The 17,882-nt window shown below is 44.9% G+C and overlaps 1 protein-coding gene across 2 annotated transcripts in view; it reads right to left on the minus strand.

Annotated features, from left to right (window-relative positions):
* LOC138264668 (fibronectin type-III domain-containing protein 3a-like) overlaps positions 1–17,882 on the minus strand; it is a 406,147-nt gene that overhangs the window by 197,810 nt on the left and 190,455 nt on the right. The window lies entirely within an intron of this gene.

Here is a 17,882-nt window from a genome sequence, read left to right on the forward strand (position 1 = left end):
AAATATTTGTTTCTTAATTTATTTTAGAACAACAAGATTCAGAATTCAATTAAGTACATAAATTGTAAGGTACTTGGCATAGGTAAATATGGAACTTTGAAATAAAACCTTAATGTACACAGTTTTGGCAAAAATGGCAACAAGCTATTTTAAAAGTGGACACTGTAAAGAGTGTTGGGGACTCACGCTTCCGGAGAGAAGCTGGAGTCCCTTTAAAGAAGGTTTCTTTGTTGCTCTTTGGACAGGAGCCGCTGTCCACTGGAGTTTCTTGGTCCTTTGGTTGTGGGGCAGTCCTGTAAGTCCTCAGAGGTCGCTGGTCCCACTGGATGCATCGCTGTGCAGGTTCTTTGAGTCTGGGGACAGGCCGGTAGGGCTGGGTCCAAGTCAGTTGTAGTCTCCATCGCCTCTGCGGGGCTTTCAGGTCAGCAGTCCTTGTTCTTGTTGCAGGTAGTCAGGAATCTGGTTTCCTGGGTTCAGGGTCGCCCCTAAATACTGGCTACTGTCCTTGTACCCTCTTTGTGCCTCCTCCCTGTGGAAAGGGGTACATCCCTAATCCTATTGGGGGAATCCTCCAAAGCAAGATGGAGGATTTCCTAAGGCAGGGGTCACCTCAGCTCAGGACACCTTAGGGGCTGTCCTAGCTGGTGGGTGACTCCTTCTTGTTTTTCTCATTTTCTCCTCTGGACTTGGTGCCAAAGTTGGGGCTGTGTCCTGGGGGCAGGCATCTCCACTAGCTGGAGTGGCCTGGTGCGTTGTAACACCAGGCTTGAGCCTTTGAGGCTCACCGCCAGGTGTTACAGTTCCTGCAGGGGGAGGTGTGAAGCACCTCCACCCAGTACAGGATTTGTTCCTGGCCACAGAGTGCACAAAGGCGCCCCATGTGGCCAGAAACCCGTATGGATGTGGCAGGCTGGCAGAAACTGGTCAGCCTAGCACTAGTAGTCGGACTGGTATAGAGGGGGCATCTCTAAGATGCCATCTGTGTGCATTTCTCAATAAATCCCACACTTATGTCACTGTGGATTTATTGTGCTGAGAAGTTTGATACCAAACTTTCCAGTATTCAGTGTAGCCATTATGGAACTGTGGAGTTCGTGTTTGACAAACTCCCAGACCATATACTCTTTATGGCTACCCTGCACTTACAATATTTAAGAATTGGCTTAGACACTGTAGGGGCTTAGTGCTCATGCAGCTATGCCCTCACCTGTGGTATAGTGCACCCTGCCTTAGGGCAGAAAGGCCTGCTAGAGGGGTGACTTACCTATGCCGCAGGCAGTGTGTTATGGGCATGGCACTCTGAGGGGAGTGCCATGTCGACAGTCTTTTTTTCCCCACCAGCACACACAAGCTGTGGGGCAGTGCCCATGGGCTGAGTGATAGGTCCCCAGGGTGGCATAATACATGCTGCAGCCATTAGAGACCTTCCCTGGCCATAGGGCCCTTGGTACCAGGGGTAACATTTACGAGGGGCTTATCTGTATGCCAGGGCTGTGCCAAAAAAGGTAAAGTTCAGGGAAAGAACACTGGTGCTGGGGCCTGGTTAGCAGGGTCCCAGCACACTTTCAATCATAACTAGCATCAACAAAAAGGCAAAATGTTAGGGGGTAACCATGCCAACAGTGGCATTTTCCTACAGTACTCAACTAAGGTACATCAAGCCAATTTTCATGTAGATCTAAGCAAGGGGGTTGGGGGCGTGGGTGGTTGAAAAAAGCTATGTTTTCCCATTTTAACTGACATAGGAAATTATGTTTGTGCCTACATACCACCTGCTGAGCGAATTTCAAACTTGTCATAAAGCTAGAACTTTACTCAAAAAGGTTGTGTTGGTTTCATGTAAATTTGTTCAGTAGTGGAGATTTTAGTTGCCAAGCTTTAAAGGGTTAAGACTCTGGTTGATCCCCGCCATTTGGGATATGTGGATTCAGAAGAAAAAGTTACTTACTTTCGGTAGAGCCTTATCTGGTAGAGATTCTATCTAGCTGCAGATTTCTTACCACGGATTATTCTCCAAGCATCGGACAGGATCTGGGAAATCTTGAGCAGTAGCTCTGTTCGCTGGTAGGTGGCACTGAATGGCTCAGTCTCAGTGTCGTAGGCATCATGCCTGCCAGATATGACGTTTTAGGTGCCTATAGAGGCGCCACACCCCAGCACGCTGAATTTAGTTCCTGACGTTCTTCTGCCCCAGAATCATGGAGCCATGGAGGAAGGTTGATGACCAGTGTGCAGTCTCAAAGGACCTACAAGGGGCTTTTGAGGTGAAGGAGGTCAGTTCTCAGAGTGGTAAGGAGCAGGAAAGAATATGCAGCTAGACTGTGTCTATACGAGTTAAGGCATTACTGAACATATGTAACTTGTTCATCTGACAGACTTCTGGCAGCAGATTCCTTATCGTAGAAAAGATACTGAAGCTGGCGGGTACCCAGAGGTAGGTATGTGAACTGGCTTGTACCAAAAAGACCTGGCGGTCCATATAAGCCAAATTCCTGTTACGATGGACCGGACTGTCAAGGCAGTAGTATTTGGTAAACGTGTGCTAAGATCTTGATTTACGCAGTAGATTTAGCCTTGGCTCAGGTGGAATGAGACCGCAAGCCCTCTTGGGACTGCTTCCTGGACAATGTGTAGCAGGTCTCAATGAAGAGTATAATCCATCTGGAGAAGGTCTGTTTCTGCACTGCTTTCACCTTCTTTGATACAGTGAACCCCACTAACAGTCTATATAGGATACTGCCCTCTGAGGGTCAAGATGGTGGAGTCATTCTCCCTCCTTGGAAGGATGAGGTGGACCAAAGAAAGTCAGCAGTGTGGTTTGTTCAATGTTAAAGTGTGTCACAACCTTCATCAGAAAGGAAGCACAGGTTTGTAGAACCAGGTTGTCTGGGAAGAAGTTGGCATATGGAGGTTGGACAGAAAGACCCTGCAGCTCGATGACTGGTGGCCGAGGTGATTACCACCAAGAAGATGGATTTTATGGTCAACAGTTGGAGAGGACAGTTATGCATGGAGTCAAAGGGAAAACACTTCAAAGATGTCAGTACCAAATTAAGATTCCATAGGGGTATACCAAAAGGTTTGGGAGGAAACAGATGTCAAAGACCCTTCAGAAAATGTGGCACAACGGGTGACTTAGAGAGGGCAGATCTGGCAACCGCAAAAATGCTGAGCTGGCTGAAAGATGCCCCTTAACTATGTCCAGAGCAAGTTATTGCCGGGCTCAGGACAAAACAAATACCACCGCTTGGGACAGGGGTGCAGAAAGTGGATCAATGTGTTTCTCAGTGCACCAAGCCACAAGGTGCAGGCTTATACAGTTTTTGTTGCTGGACGTCTAGCTGACAAGATGTCAACTAAGACCTTTGAAGGAAGGTTGAAGACCCTCAGCTGTTGGTGCTTAACCTCCACGCATGAAGGTGGAGTCTGCAGAGGGTCAAGTGCAGGATCCTGCCCAGCTGAAGATACAGTAGATCCTCCTGGAAGAGCAGCCTGATCGGAGGACAGATGCACATGCTCAGGAGTTCTGGGTACCAAACTTTCATTGCCCAATCCAGAGCTACCAGAAGCTACTTGATGCCCAGTTGGTTCTGATCTCGAGAATTTCAGGGAGAAGTATCAGTAGAAAGGTGTATAGGAGTCCCATATCCCAGTCTAGTTGGAATGCCTCTCTGAGTGAGAACTGCTTTGGAAACTTCAGAACGCATAAGTACTGGCAAACAGATCTTGGCAAAGGTCCCCAGTCTTGAAAGAGACCTTGAGCAAACCCTGGATGCAGAGGACATCTGTAAGTCTGCTATGCATCGATGGCTAAGTTCATCTACCCTGGCATTTAGAATCCCACCTGATGCTGTACGACCAAGAAAATGACCTTACGTTCTAACCATGTGCAGACGAGTAGAGTCTCCTGACACAGAGTCCACAAGTCTGGTTCCAAGTCAGCTGCTTCCTCTTTTCCTTTCCTGCAGGTGGGTCTTTTCTTTGTCCTTTGCTTCTTAGGGCATCAGGATCTGAGCTTTAGTGGTCAGGGGTGCCACGTAGCTACTCAATTTAGGGGTGTTACAGGGAGTGCCACGCGGTAGCCAATAGGGTGCCCACCTTTAGGTGAATACACCCTTTCTATGACCACTTCCGCTGGGAAGTGGGCATAATCCTAACCTTAGTGACCTAAATCCTTCCATACAAGATGGAGGAATTTGAAAAGTGGTGTCCACTTCAGCTCATTCACCTGAGGGGTGGGACTGGCATGAAGTGGGATCACCTCTTAATGTGCCTACTTTTCTTGTGCTGCTGCCGAAAGTGGGGTCAGGACAGGGGGGTTGGTCATCTCCACCATCTAGCTGAACTGGTCAGGACCAGTCAGTCAACCCACTAGTAGCAGGTAGGTTTTCAGGGGGCACCTCTAAGGTCCCATCTGGCTGCAGTTATTAATAAATCCCTCACTGTGATCAGTGAGAGTTTATTAATCAGAGAAGTTTGATACTAAACATCCCTATATTCAGAGAAGCCATCACGTAGCTGGGAAACTCGTAAGGACCAGTGTCCAGCACATGCATTTAAAAGGGCTTCTCTGGTCACTTAAAATGTCTGACAATCAACAAAGATAAATAAGGGCATATCTGCTCATGCATATATGTCCTCACATGTAATATAATACATTCTGCCTTAGGGCTGGGAGGCCAACTAGAGGGGTGACTCACATATAATACATGTGTGTGCCATGTTGGGTTTTCAATTTTGGAAGCACCTTCTCACGCAGCCTGCAATGGCAGTCTGCATAAGGTTGGTGCTGGGTCCCTCAGAGTGACAAGTTGTGCTTCTGCTCTGAGGGGCCCTCTTCATTACCCATGCCCTAGGTAGCTGGGGTACCATTTACTAGGGACTTACATGGGGCTGAAGGAGCCTGGTCACTAGAGGATCAAGTGTCCAGGTGTTTTATTTTTGGAAAGGCACACTGGCACTGGGACCTGGGTAGCAGGAACCCAGTGCACTTCAGTCAAAGCTGCAATAAAAAAACATGCAAAAAGTGGGGGTATGATACTGCAACCGGAACCCAGCTCCCTACACCTAATAAATGGAAAATAAATTGTAGTATACATAGGAAAAAGTTGTGGAAGACACTGTGACGCGAAGGGTTAACTAGCTTAAGCAGTCTTGATGAGTAGAAATGCATGTAGAAAACACCTGTACAGTGTTAACTTGTGAAGCTTGCTTTTGATATTTCACAGTATTTTCAACTCATAGTTTTAAATATTTTGCTTATAGTACCAACCTGCACCAAGCACACGGCACTTTGTTGATTTTAAATGTTTTTAATATTTCTAAGATGTGATGTTCTGCAGATCTGTAAGATGGTCTGCTTATCGTACTAGGCCACATCAAGTGTTTAATGGCTGTTGCTGTTATCTTATTTACAGTGCTGAGTTGACCTCAGGGGAACATGGGAACATAACTGATAAAATAACAATTGATGGCAACATCACCACCTGAAAGAAGCAACTGTAAAGTTGTAAATCTTGCGTAAGTCATCTTTTAGTGTATAAAAGATGCAGATGTATGAATTTTGGTGAAGCCAGAAGATGAAGTCCTTCAGAACTGCTGTCACCCTGCAATCCGCCCCCTGTCACAGTGCCCGAGGGAGGGCGAGCATAATAGCCAGAAAAGGTTTCCCAGTGTTAAGTTAAGTTCCAGGGCCAAAGTACCAGATTCTCGTGCTTTATCATGATCTATATAATTGTTACGCTGTTGTAGATTCATTTCAATGATAATAATGACTGTTTCTTTCTCATGTTGTCATTGCGCTAGCACGGTGCTATAAATACACGTCACTGTTTTACATTCATTATTGAATTTTGTGCTGTTTATTCTGCCTGTACCTTCTAGCCTACTGATGTTTCATTTTATTTTAATTGTATTCTTTTAGGAACTATCACATTTGTAGTGATGTTTTATTTTCCTTTATCTTGCTGTCCTTTTTGCTTAGGAAAGCATTTACATTTCTTAGTACGACATTCTTTCACTCTGTGCTTGCTCCAATGCTGCAATGAGATAGGATTGCCGGCACAAGTGGTACACCGCAAGATTTCACAAAAACATATGTATTTTTACATTGGGACACTTTTCTCAGAACAACAGCTATTTTGTTATAAAACATCTCTCTCTCCCCTGCACGTTAGAAGGAGGTTCCATCCAGATATCCACTACCACATGCTGTCTGACTTGGTTAGACGTTATCCACCCCAAGCCATGTAACATCTATTTCCAAATGGTGAGGGTGTTACTCTCCTCTCCCAAAGGAATCCTTTGTTCTGCCTTCCTGGGCTTGATCAGATCAAGCAGCAGGAGGGCAGAAACCTGTCTGAGGGGTGGCAGCAGCTTGGCCTGCTCGGAAAACCCTGTATGACTGGTGATAGCAATGCTGGGGGTCCTCTAAGAAGCTCCCACAGTGCATGGAATCATACTTCCAATACTGGCAACAGTATTGGGGTATGGTTCCAACATGTGTGACACCATCATGGTTCGGAGTTACCATTAAGTAGCTGGACATAGGTAGTGACCTACGTCCAGTACATGCATAAAATGGCGTCCCCGCACTCACAAAGTCCATGAAAATGGAACTGGAGTTCGTTGGGGCACATCTGCTCGTGTAGGGGTGCCCTCACACAAAGGTACCTGCATCCTGCCCACTGGGCTAGGAGAGCCTGCCACAAGGGTGACTTACAGTGACCTGGTGCAGTGACCTATAGTGAAAAGGGTGCCTGCACCCTTTCACACCAGCTGCAATGGTAGGCTTTGCATGGGCTTCCCATGGGTGGCATAATACAAGCTGCAGCCCACGAGGATCCCCTGGTACCCTAATGCCCTGGGTACATGGGTACCATATACTAGGGACTTACATGGGGGCACCAGTATGCCAAATGGGGGGTGTATGTGGTTCAAGTAACCAGGTTTAAAGGGAGAGAGCATAGTCACTGGGTCCTGGTTAGCAGGATCCCAATGAGCACAGTCAAACACACTGACAAACAGGCAAAAAGTGGGGGTAACCATGCTAAAAAGAGGATACTTTCCTACAAGAGCCTAAGCATATTTAGAGATACCTCTATCCTTTCAAGACCCCCATAACTGGCTTGATGGCGCCCTTCCCCACAAAATACTACATGTTAAGTAAGGTCCTTTGAGTAATGACGGTCCTACCTGGCCTTTATTGGCCACATACACACCACTTCCTGATGGAGGCACCTTGGCGGTAGCTGAGGTTCGCCACTTATACATTGAACTTACAGCAATATAGAGACTTTTAGCACAGTTTGTAATACAAACCATAAATACTAACCAATATATACTGCTCCAGCGCAATGGCACGAAGTCACACCGGGCATTAACCCTGCGACTGTACATTCAATTATGGGTAAGGTACCTGCCAAACGGGAAGGCATTCTATCTTGGTTAGCTCAAAAAATAAACCCGCTGGAGGCAGTCTTTTCCCATACGGGACATCAGGATAAACACAGAATTCTCACTATGTGCTTGCCATTTGGGATGGTTCCAGCAGTAGATAACTGCACTACTTGGGGCACTGTATTTGTCACATTCTATACTACTGCACACAGTACACCAACACTTGCCAATCTTCTGGAAGTGTTTAAACACATTCAAGATGAATACAGGGCTGCCCCAGTCCTAGATTTGGGGGTGCAATTAATGGGCAATTTTGCCACTGTGTCTTCAATAATGTTAAGTAATCTTAAAGGGAAAGCAGTCGCACTAGCAGTGTGCATTTGGCTCTGGGATGTTCCTTTACAGGATCAAGAATGTGAGCTGCCAAGAATTATCGCCAAGACCTACTCTAGTATTGGTTGGGGTAGTCTGGGAGCCAGACCTAGTAAACTTCAATTACAGGGTAAATCCAATAAGGATTCTACCAAGCAAGTACCGGAGGGTTCTGAAAAAATGCTGGGATAAACAAAAACAAACACCTAAAAAACAAAGGGGAGAATCTCTGCACTCGGAGACCCTTGAAAACCACGATAATCTTAGAACCAGAGATCTAATGATACACGCCAATCTCGTTCTTTTCAGGACTCACTGGATAAACGCATTAGTGGAGGTTGAGCGGTCAGAAAAGCGAACTGAGTACGTGAAACCAAGAAATGAGTCACAATGCTCATCAGAAGTTTCTGTAAGAAAGAAGAGAGGCTTCACCAACAAAAACCTCAATTCAAAAAGAAGAGGGTGCAGCAATTTCTATACGAAATGCCACTCAGGATGAGAGCTTTACTGAAGAACAGAAAGTGGGAACTGGCCCTGTTAAACAGCGTGGTCGAGGTCACCATAGTTTACCAAAATCTTTAACAGCATTTGGAGGTGAAAGTAACTAACAACTTTTTACAAGTCGAGACTGCGGACATGCGCATCTCCACACATGAAAAGGAGTATAAACTGAAAATACAATTACAAGGAGACATTGAGCGCACAATTGATGCTATGATTTTGGATCACGTAACTACAATTTAGAGATATCTTATTGAGCGAAAAGGATTGGTCACCAGAATTTGTCCATAGTCTCCCATATGGGAAAGAGGTAATTAAACCATCTTTCTCGTCCCTTGTTCCAAGAGAGCTCAGTGACGCGTGTTTTATTGATTGGGCATTGGCATAGGTACTATGCTGTATTGCAACCATGTGGGGTGGGATAAAGAGTATCCCTATCATATCATACCAATTAGGTCCCAACCACAACCCTCAACAATCAAACATGAAGCTAAAGCACCTATGAGAGAAATCCTCACACAGTTAAGAGTACCAAGGCGTAATTGAACCCTGTATCTTGCCAATGAACAACCCGTTGTTCCCCGTAGCTAAACCAGACCATTCCTATAGAATAGCCTTGGACTACAGACATTTAAATAGTCATACACACACGTTTGTCATTCAAAATGCACACAGTACTGCACTTATATAGTGTGCAAACAATACAAAACAACATTGGATATTTCCCAACGGTTTCTTCTGCCAACATACGGTACCTGAAAGAAGAGATTTAACAAGTTTTAGCTTTAGGCTCACACAAAAAGTTGTGCAGACTCCCAGAGGGGTACACAAACAGTCCAGGTTTGTTTCCAGCTCATGTTACTTCAATTTTACACAACATTGACCCTGAGGCACTTTCCTAAGTAGATAATATCTACCTTACGGACAATAATCTCACTTAGCATATAAAATGGGTGAGATGCATTGTTGTGGAATCTGCCGAATTAAGATACAAATGTAATTTCAGAAAAACAAAAATAGCCTTCCTTAGTGTCCTATTTTTGGGATACGAATTATCAGATGAAGGCAAGAGCATAGCGCCCAATTTCTAGAAAAGTGGGCACAAGTGCAACCACTAAACACCATCAAAAAGCTCCTGTCACTGTTGGGCTTTTTGGCAGAACTTACATTCTAGCTTATGCTTTAAACCACTATATGATCTAATACATCCAGATTTTTCAGGCAGATATTAGACAGTCGAACACACGCATTCTAAGAGCATTGCAACAACACATGCTTGCAGTTAAACACTTACACACAAGGGACAGCAAAACACACTTGGTCATCAGAGTAATTGCGGGTGTCATTGGTTTCACCTATGTAACGTTCAATGAGGGTGATACCATCCCTATTGCATACAAATCACATCTGCATTCCAGAGAAAAAAAAAGTCTGACTGCTGTTCGGACAGCTGTCATTAAAAAGAGACATCTGACCCAAGGGAAATGCATCATTATCATACCTCCAATTCAAGCCATCAAGGCGGTCACAAAAGCCAGCATTCCTAATGCCAAGGCACTACATCCACGTTGGATTCAATGGGTGCTGACAGCCACTGATGTTCATTATGTTTTTGATCCTAAAATACAAAATCAAGAATTCCTCCAATATGTCCTAGAATACCCAGTTCCAGCAAACACTTTGCCAACTGAACAATATAATACAATCGTTTACACAGATGGTTCAGCCCAACCAGCAGTAGGCACCAAACATCAATACTCCACCGCCTGTGCAGTTGTGAGTGGCTACAGGAAGGATGGTGAATTCCATCCACAATATACTTAAACGCAGACCTCAGGGGACTGCAATGCACAATTATCAGAGCTCAAGGCTCTGTTCATGGCACTGGAACACATGGATCTAGGACAGTTAACACTAATCGTCTGTGATTCGTACTATTGTGTCCAGTCCTTCAATGAATATCTGCATTATTGGCGCCAGAATGGGTTCAAGAATACAAAAGGCAACACCATCAACCACAGACTACTGTAGGTAAGGGAAAGCAGCAGATCTGAAAGAGACGCTACCCAATATCTATGTAGTTCATGCATTAGGATATCAAAGTGTTGGAATACACATTACAGGCAATACCTTGGCTGATAATGTGGCCAAATCAGCAGTTGCTAAGGCTTCTGTTGCTGCAATAACTCGTTCACAGAAGAGGTTGGATGATGAAACACTGGCTGCTGTGAAAGCTTCGGCTGAAAGCAAGCCCATACCAATGGCATAGCCTGCCAAATATTCCTACCACATATCTAGCCTAAATACTGTACTAGTAACAATACTAGGGGTGGGTGATTGTGTGATCCCCAACCAAGACCAAAGTTCGGAGTTGATTAAAGCAGCGCATGAGGGAGTTGCTTCTGCCCATGCTGGTGTGGCGGCTACTATTTCACTATTACAATCATGTTACTGGTGACCAGGTCTATACACAGAGACCAAAACAGTATGTCCTTTGCTGTGACATCTGTCAGTAAATAAAAGGATCCACCGTCAAACGCCTACCACAGACACCCCTCCTAATTTCCAACAAAACCTCTACAATGTATGTACCTGGACCACTCTGGTCCCTTGACACCTGATTGTACACACAAATACATCTTAGTCGCTGTCGAATACTGTTCCAGATATCTAAGGGCATGGCCACAACACTCAGCTGACGCTCAAACTGTTATTAAAGATTAGCAAGTCTTTATCGGCGCATACGCAGTTGTGGATTTCCACTCAGACCAGGGCCCTGCTTTCACCTCAAGGGCATTCAGGGACACCAAGGCTTTGTTAGGGGTCCAAATGTATAATTTGTCTCCTTATCATCCCGAGGGAAATAGTGCTGTGGAGTGAAGAAACGGGATCTTAAAGCAATCCTTAACAGTGAGAGTATTAGGCACGGGTCGTAGTTGGCTTAATCACCTGCATGGAGTCCAGAGAGCACTTAATAATCTGCCCAGAAGGTCCCTGGACGTAACCTATATCAAGTCCACTTTGGAACACAAATATATGTTCCAGATCTTGATGGTCCTGGAGCGGAGGTGGCAGATACACCTTCTGACATAAATGAACGTGTCACTTTCTTGCAGGACTTACAACAGTTCGTGATGACAATGCATCTGCCAGGGCCACCTCCTTGGGAATAAGGGATGCATCATTAACATCTACTGGCACTCTAGTGCGTGTAAAGATTGATGGGAAAAAGGAGTTTGGTCCTTCTTATCGTGCACTAGTTCTAGTAATACATGGTACCAGATGAAATTAGTTACTTACCTGTAACTGCAGTTATCCAGTATCAAGTATTGGTATCTTTCATAGATTCACATGCTTGAATCTTTCCCGTCGAAGTGGGAGTCATACATTATCTTATAAAGAAGTACATAACAATAATCACAATAACCATATAGTTTACAATATAAACAGGCCTAAATTTGGTAGACTGTCCATTTCATTTTTTTAAAATGGACCAAACTTGAACCATAACCAATCAGGCGACAGCACCCTCTAGAACACTCCAAAGAGAAGCTCCCTTCCTCAGATTTTCAGCGTGAGTGAACTATGGAACCCAAGTCAGTAAAAGGGAGCCTCTAAGGGGAGGAGGGTGGGTCACATGTGAATCTATGAAAGATACCAATACTGGATAACTGCAGTTACAGGTAAGTAACTTAATTTCTTATCCAGTATTGGATCTTTCATAGATTCACATGCTTGAATCAGAATAACAGGCAGTATAATAAAATTGAAGTGGATGGAGGGAATGAAAGTATTTTGTTTCTCTTTTTTTGTTCAATTTCATATAACCAAGTATCAATACCCATCATAGTAAGACCATACTGAATGCAGAGATGTTGAACTTAGAACAGTTATCAGAAAATACGAGAAAAGATTTAAACAACAGCAACAGAAAACAAAATCCTACATTAGCAAGAGGCTCACCTTTACTGGAACAGGTGTCGTAGAACTACTTTGCTCACAATTGCATCCGTCCTATGGGTGGTCTGAAGGCAATAGTGCTTTGAGAAGGAGTGGGTACTCTTCCAGGTAGCAGCACAGCATATTTGATCCAGCGGCACCCCAGCAAACAGAGCCACGGAGGTAGAAACTGCCCTTGTTGAATACACTCTAGGCTGTCTTTGTAGAGGTTTTCCTGCTGCAGAATGCAGAACTCAATAGTTGCCAATAGCACCCTTGCTATCATTGACTTTGTTACTAAAGAACCCAGACGCCCAGCTCCATAGGAAAGTAAGAACTGATCAGATTTGCAAAATGTTTTAGTTTGTTGAAGATAGAACTTAAGACACCTCTTCACATCCAATGTGTGGAGGGACTTTTCCGCTGGAGATGTCGGATTAGGAAAATATGTCTGGAGAATAACTGGTCGATTCAGATTAAATTGAGAAGGAACTTTATGAATTAACTTTGGATTTGTCTTGAGAATGACGAAATCGTCAGTAAAACGCAGAAAAGGTTGTTGTGTGGTAAAGGCTTGAATTTCACTGACCATTCAAAGGGAAGTGATCGCTAGAAGGCAAGCTACTTTCCACGTAAGGAACTCAAGATCTGCTTTATGTATGGGTTCAAACAAAGGTTTCATTAGTTGTGAAAGTACAACATTAAGGGGCTGTAGGAAGTTGGCTCTGTATGCACTATTTCAAAGTAAGGAATAGTTCCCCTTAGAGGTAAGATAGTGGCAAAAAGAGATAATACTAATGCTCTATTTTGTGGTAGTGTGGTCGAGCAGTAGGCTTATCAAAGGAGTAGTGTTAAGCATTTGTTGTACACACACAGGCAATAAATGAGGAACACACACTCAGACACAATTACGGTACGGTGAAATTTGCTCCGGAGAGGCCTCATAAGAGTGTAAGTTGTGCTGCTGACACCAACAACAGAACCGCTTCCATTTGAATCTATAAATTTTATTTGTGCTGTCTGCTCTTACTTTAGAAAGTATACTTCTACATTCTGGGGTTATTCTGAGATGTTGAAATTCATGGAATTCAGGAGCCATGCATGCAAGTGCATTGACATCGGATCTGGATGTAGAATCTCCCCTTGACGCATTGAAATTAGCATTGGAGTTGGAGAAAGGCGTATTGGTGTGGTTTCTGATATTAGAAGAAGCTCTGTGTACCAGCATTGCTGGGGCCATTTGGGAGCGATTAGTATTAGGCTACAAGGTTCCCTCTTCATCTTGACTATGACCTTGGGAATCAATGGGATGGGGGGAGAAGCGTACGCATAGATCCCGGACCATTGCATCGAAAGGGCATTCCCCCAGGATCCTGGGAGGGGATACAACTTGCGTAAAATCGGCATTTGGTATTGCTGTTCATTGGAAATAGGTCTAGAGTTGGCCTCCCCCGTGTTGCAAAACTTTTGTCCAGTTGGGCTTGATTCAGTTCCCATTCGTGACAATCGCTGTTGGTCCTGCTGAGTGCGTCCGCCAGCGTGTTGCTCACCCCTTGATCATGCTCGGAGAGATGTTGTGTTTTGTAAGCCAGTCCCATAGTACCTTGGCTTCCTGTGAAAGTGTTAAAGACTTGGTACCTCCCTGTTTGTTTATATAATACATGCTGGTTGTGTTGTCTGTCCACACCAACACTCGAGAATCTTTTATCCTCAGGAGAAATGCTTGCAACGTGAAGAAGATGACTGAGTTCTAGGCTGTTGATGTGCATTAGCCTTTGGTGGCTTGACCATTTCCCTTGGATTTGCAGGTCTTGGAGATGCCCTGCCCATCCTTCCATGGGAGCGTCCGTAGTAATTATAAATAGTGGACTAACGGAATGAACGCGAGGCCTTGAGAAAGATGAGACTGGTAAGCCCACCAGCCCAATGTCTTTATCATTTTTGGCGTAACCAGAATGCGATCCTTGAAAGAACCTTGTGATTGGTTCCACTGAACCCACAATTCTTCCGGCAACATTCTCATTTTGAGACGTACATTTGGTACCAGGTTGAACAACTTTCTTTTTTATATTATTTGGGCCAGAGATGCTAGGCGATCCGGTCATTCCTGTGTAAGGAAAGCTTTGTTTAGCTGCGTGTCCAGGATAGCTCAGAGAAAAGTAATCCTCTGAGTGGGTATTGTGAAAGATTTTTTTAGATTGAGCGTGAGACCTAGTCTTTGAAAAAGTGTAATGCAATCTCTTGTCGCTGCTAAAGTTCCTTGCGTAGTGGACGCATTCAGAAGCCAGTCATCTAGGTATGGAAAGACCTGATGACCCTGCTTCCTGAGAGAAGCTACTACTGGAGCCAGACACTTGGTGAATATGCGAGGAGCTGATCTGAGCCCGAAGGGAAGGACTCAGAACTGAGAGTGAGTACTAGCCACTCTGAATTAGAGATATCTGCTATGTTTGGGAGGAATGGGGATATGAAAATATGTCTGAAAGAGTGATCATTCTGAAAGTTTGTTTGCGGAGGTACTTGTTGAGATGCCAAAGATCTAGACTAGGTCTCCATTCCCCTGTTTTCTTTCGCATCAATTTGACCTCTATGTTTAGTAAGTGAAGATGAGGGGAATGCGCCCCTTTTGGGGGAGAGGTTTGCAGCTTGACAGTGAATTCTAGGGTGTTGCCATAAGCCACTATGTCCAACACCCACTGATCTGAATTGATAGTTTTCCAATTGTGGAGATATCTGGATATATTTGCCCCTACTTGTGACAGGTGAGTAGAGGGTACTTCTACTGGGTCACTGCTTGCGTCCTGTGTCTCTGGGCTGATGCGAAGGCTTCCGACGGGCTCCCTGCCTAGAGAAACCACCCTTAGTTGGTTGTCAATACGACTGTGATGGTCTGTATTGCTGGTAAGTCTGAAACGGCTGGGAACAGAAGTAAGATCCTCTATAGGAAGACGAGCCACGTCCCCTTTCCTCTCAGAAAGGTAGCCTTCTATACTGTAAAGAGCCAAGGGACTTAGCAGTGTCAGTGTCCGTTTTAATGGCAAGAAGAGCCTCATCTATATGCTTGCCAAAAAGCATGTCCCCGTCGTAAGCCATATCCAAAATCTTTGTTTGCACTTCAGGTGGAAATGAAGTGGCTTTCAGCCAGCCCTAGTGCATCAGAACAGCAGCGCCAATTGCCGAAACCCAGTTGAGGCTATGTCCATGGCATTATCAATGATCTCAGAAGAGGCTCTCTCTTCTTCCTGCAAAATCTTATTTGCTTCCTGCCTCTGCTCCTCAGGGATGAGATCAACCATAGGCTTGATATCAGACCACATCTGCCTATCATAGCGTGCTAGAAAAGCCAAAGCATTAGCAGCTCTTACTGCAACGGCCGACATGAGAGAAAACCTTTTTCCTTTTGTGTCAAGGCGTTGACCATCTCTATCTGGGGGCACTGAGATAGGGGCTTCTGGATTTTTAGAATGTCTCTGTGCAGCTTATGATATCAGAGTCCGGCCGAGGGTGCTCCGTGAGACATGCAGGAGCATCATCCAGAGCCCTGTATTTCTTGTCAATCCATGGCAGGACCGCTGGCACCGTAGCAGGGTTGTTCATAAGCCTGATGCCCTCCTGCCATAGGTGGCCAATGACAGGAATAGACCTTACTGATTTCCGCGCTTGATCTTTGAAATCATACATGAAGCAATCGGAATGCTTCACTGTGCTAGGTAGATGAAATCTCTCCACTGCCCTTTCCATAATAGAATGAAACCCCCCATTGTCTTCGGGAGGAGAATCAGCTGTAGGGTATTGAGGAGGAGATGAAGTAGGAATAACATAATCCTGCCATTCGTCATGCTGAGACGGTAATTCAACTTCTTCCCTTGCATTATCCTCCTATGTGGAAGGATCGTCCCTAGGCGGAGGAACAGCATGTGGTTGCGGAGTCATTCTGGGTGTTACTGCAGGTGAAATCTCTAGTGGTAGAACAGAAGCTGTACTTGGCGGAGTAGATGGTGGTACCGCTGTTTGTGGCAGAAAACAACGTCTGTAATCCACCAACATGTTTTGAAGATCCTCCATAGGCGAACGAGGCATAAATTCCTGCCCCTGCGGACGATGGTAGTCTGGATAGTAGTGGTGCTCAGCGTATTACAGAGTAGAGGGTGTGCAATATTATCCCTCAACCTGTTGACCTTGATCATTCTCATAATATTCGTCTCCCTCTTCCTGATATTTCACATGGAGTTCCAAAGGACTATGAGCCTGTCCAAAAGGTCCTTCATCGTCCGAGTCCTCCATGTCTAAAAGGTGACTTGGAAGAGGAGGTGAAATGTTTGCCGCAGTTGCCATGGTTGGTTTATGACAAGTTTTAATCTTGATCCTCGTTGATGGTGTCTTGGTCGATGGCAGCATCGGCGGTGGTACCACCACTGGTGGAACCGTAGACAGTGGTACTGTCTACAGTGAAATTGACGATGGAGGCGTCGACAGTGGGAGCATCGACGTTGGGGATGTCGACGATGGGAGCGTCGACTATGGGAGCGTCACCAGTGGTGATGCTGTCGATCGCGCCATCAGCAAAGTCTTAGACACCTCCAAGGGTCTTGCAGATGAAATTGGAACAGCGTGGAAAATTTTGTTGTCGTCGTCGACACGGATAGTCTCGTCGATGATACAGTGGCGACAGTGGTCGTTGGCGATGTTGGCATCGCCGGTGACTTCGTCGTCGATGGCAAAACAACAGGAAATTTTTGCCCTTTTTGTTTTAGTGGCTTACAGGGGGTAGCTGGAGCAGAGGAAGCTACCTCTGAAGAGGGTTGTTTTACTTTTTCTCTCTTTTTTTGAGTCCTTAGAGTGATGATGAATTTTGAGGGATTTCCTGCTCTCCTCAGAAGTTCTCTCAAGAGATCTACCCCTCTTGTGAGAGTTAGGAACAGAGTCACTGTCCTAATCAGCTGATGTTTTCTGAGCTTTAGTTTTCTGTAGCCACAGTAGCAATCTGCCTTCCCTGTCTCTCAGAGTTTTTGGTGGGAAGGTATGACAGATTTTGCATTCTTTTGCCTTATGAGTAGGGTGAAGGCAGTAGATACAGTTTTTATGTGGATCATCCACAACAACTCTCTTTTTCCCACAGGTCTTGCAGGGACGAAAGAGGCCTTTAGAATCAGACATAATTTGGAAATAAAGAAAGTCCAAACCTTCTCTGAAGAAAACTGTGGAAAGAACTAAGCAGAGCTCAGGGAGACTCCCTTCACACTCAACGTGCAGTGAAATTCTGAGAAAGGGAGCTTCTCCTTGGAGTGTTCTAGAGGGTACTGTCGCCTGATTGGTTATGGTTCAAGTTTGGTCTATTTTTTTTAAAAAATGACATGGACACACTACCAAATGTAGGCCTGTTTATATTGTAAACTCTATGGTTATTATGATTATTGTTATGTACTGCTTTATAAGATACTGTGGGACTCCCACTTCGATGACGGGAAAGATTCAAGCATGGGAATCTATGAAAGATCCAATACTGGACCACTGCCTGGTTCTAAAGAAAATCGTTTTGTCTCAAACAATGTCAAGTTACACCATATGGCCGATCCTGCACAGCAGAACTAGAGGGCTCCTGGGTAGTACCCGACTCCCTCTGACTACAGACCAGGATGTTCCCCCTACAGGTTTTGAGCAGCAACGCTGAC

This window comes from Pleurodeles waltl, chromosome 2_1 (assembly GCF_031143425.1).
Source record: "Pleurodeles waltl isolate 20211129_DDA chromosome 2_1, aPleWal1.hap1.20221129, whole genome shotgun sequence".
Classification (NCBI taxonomy): Eukaryota; Metazoa; Chordata; class Amphibia; order Caudata; family Salamandridae; genus Pleurodeles; species Pleurodeles waltl.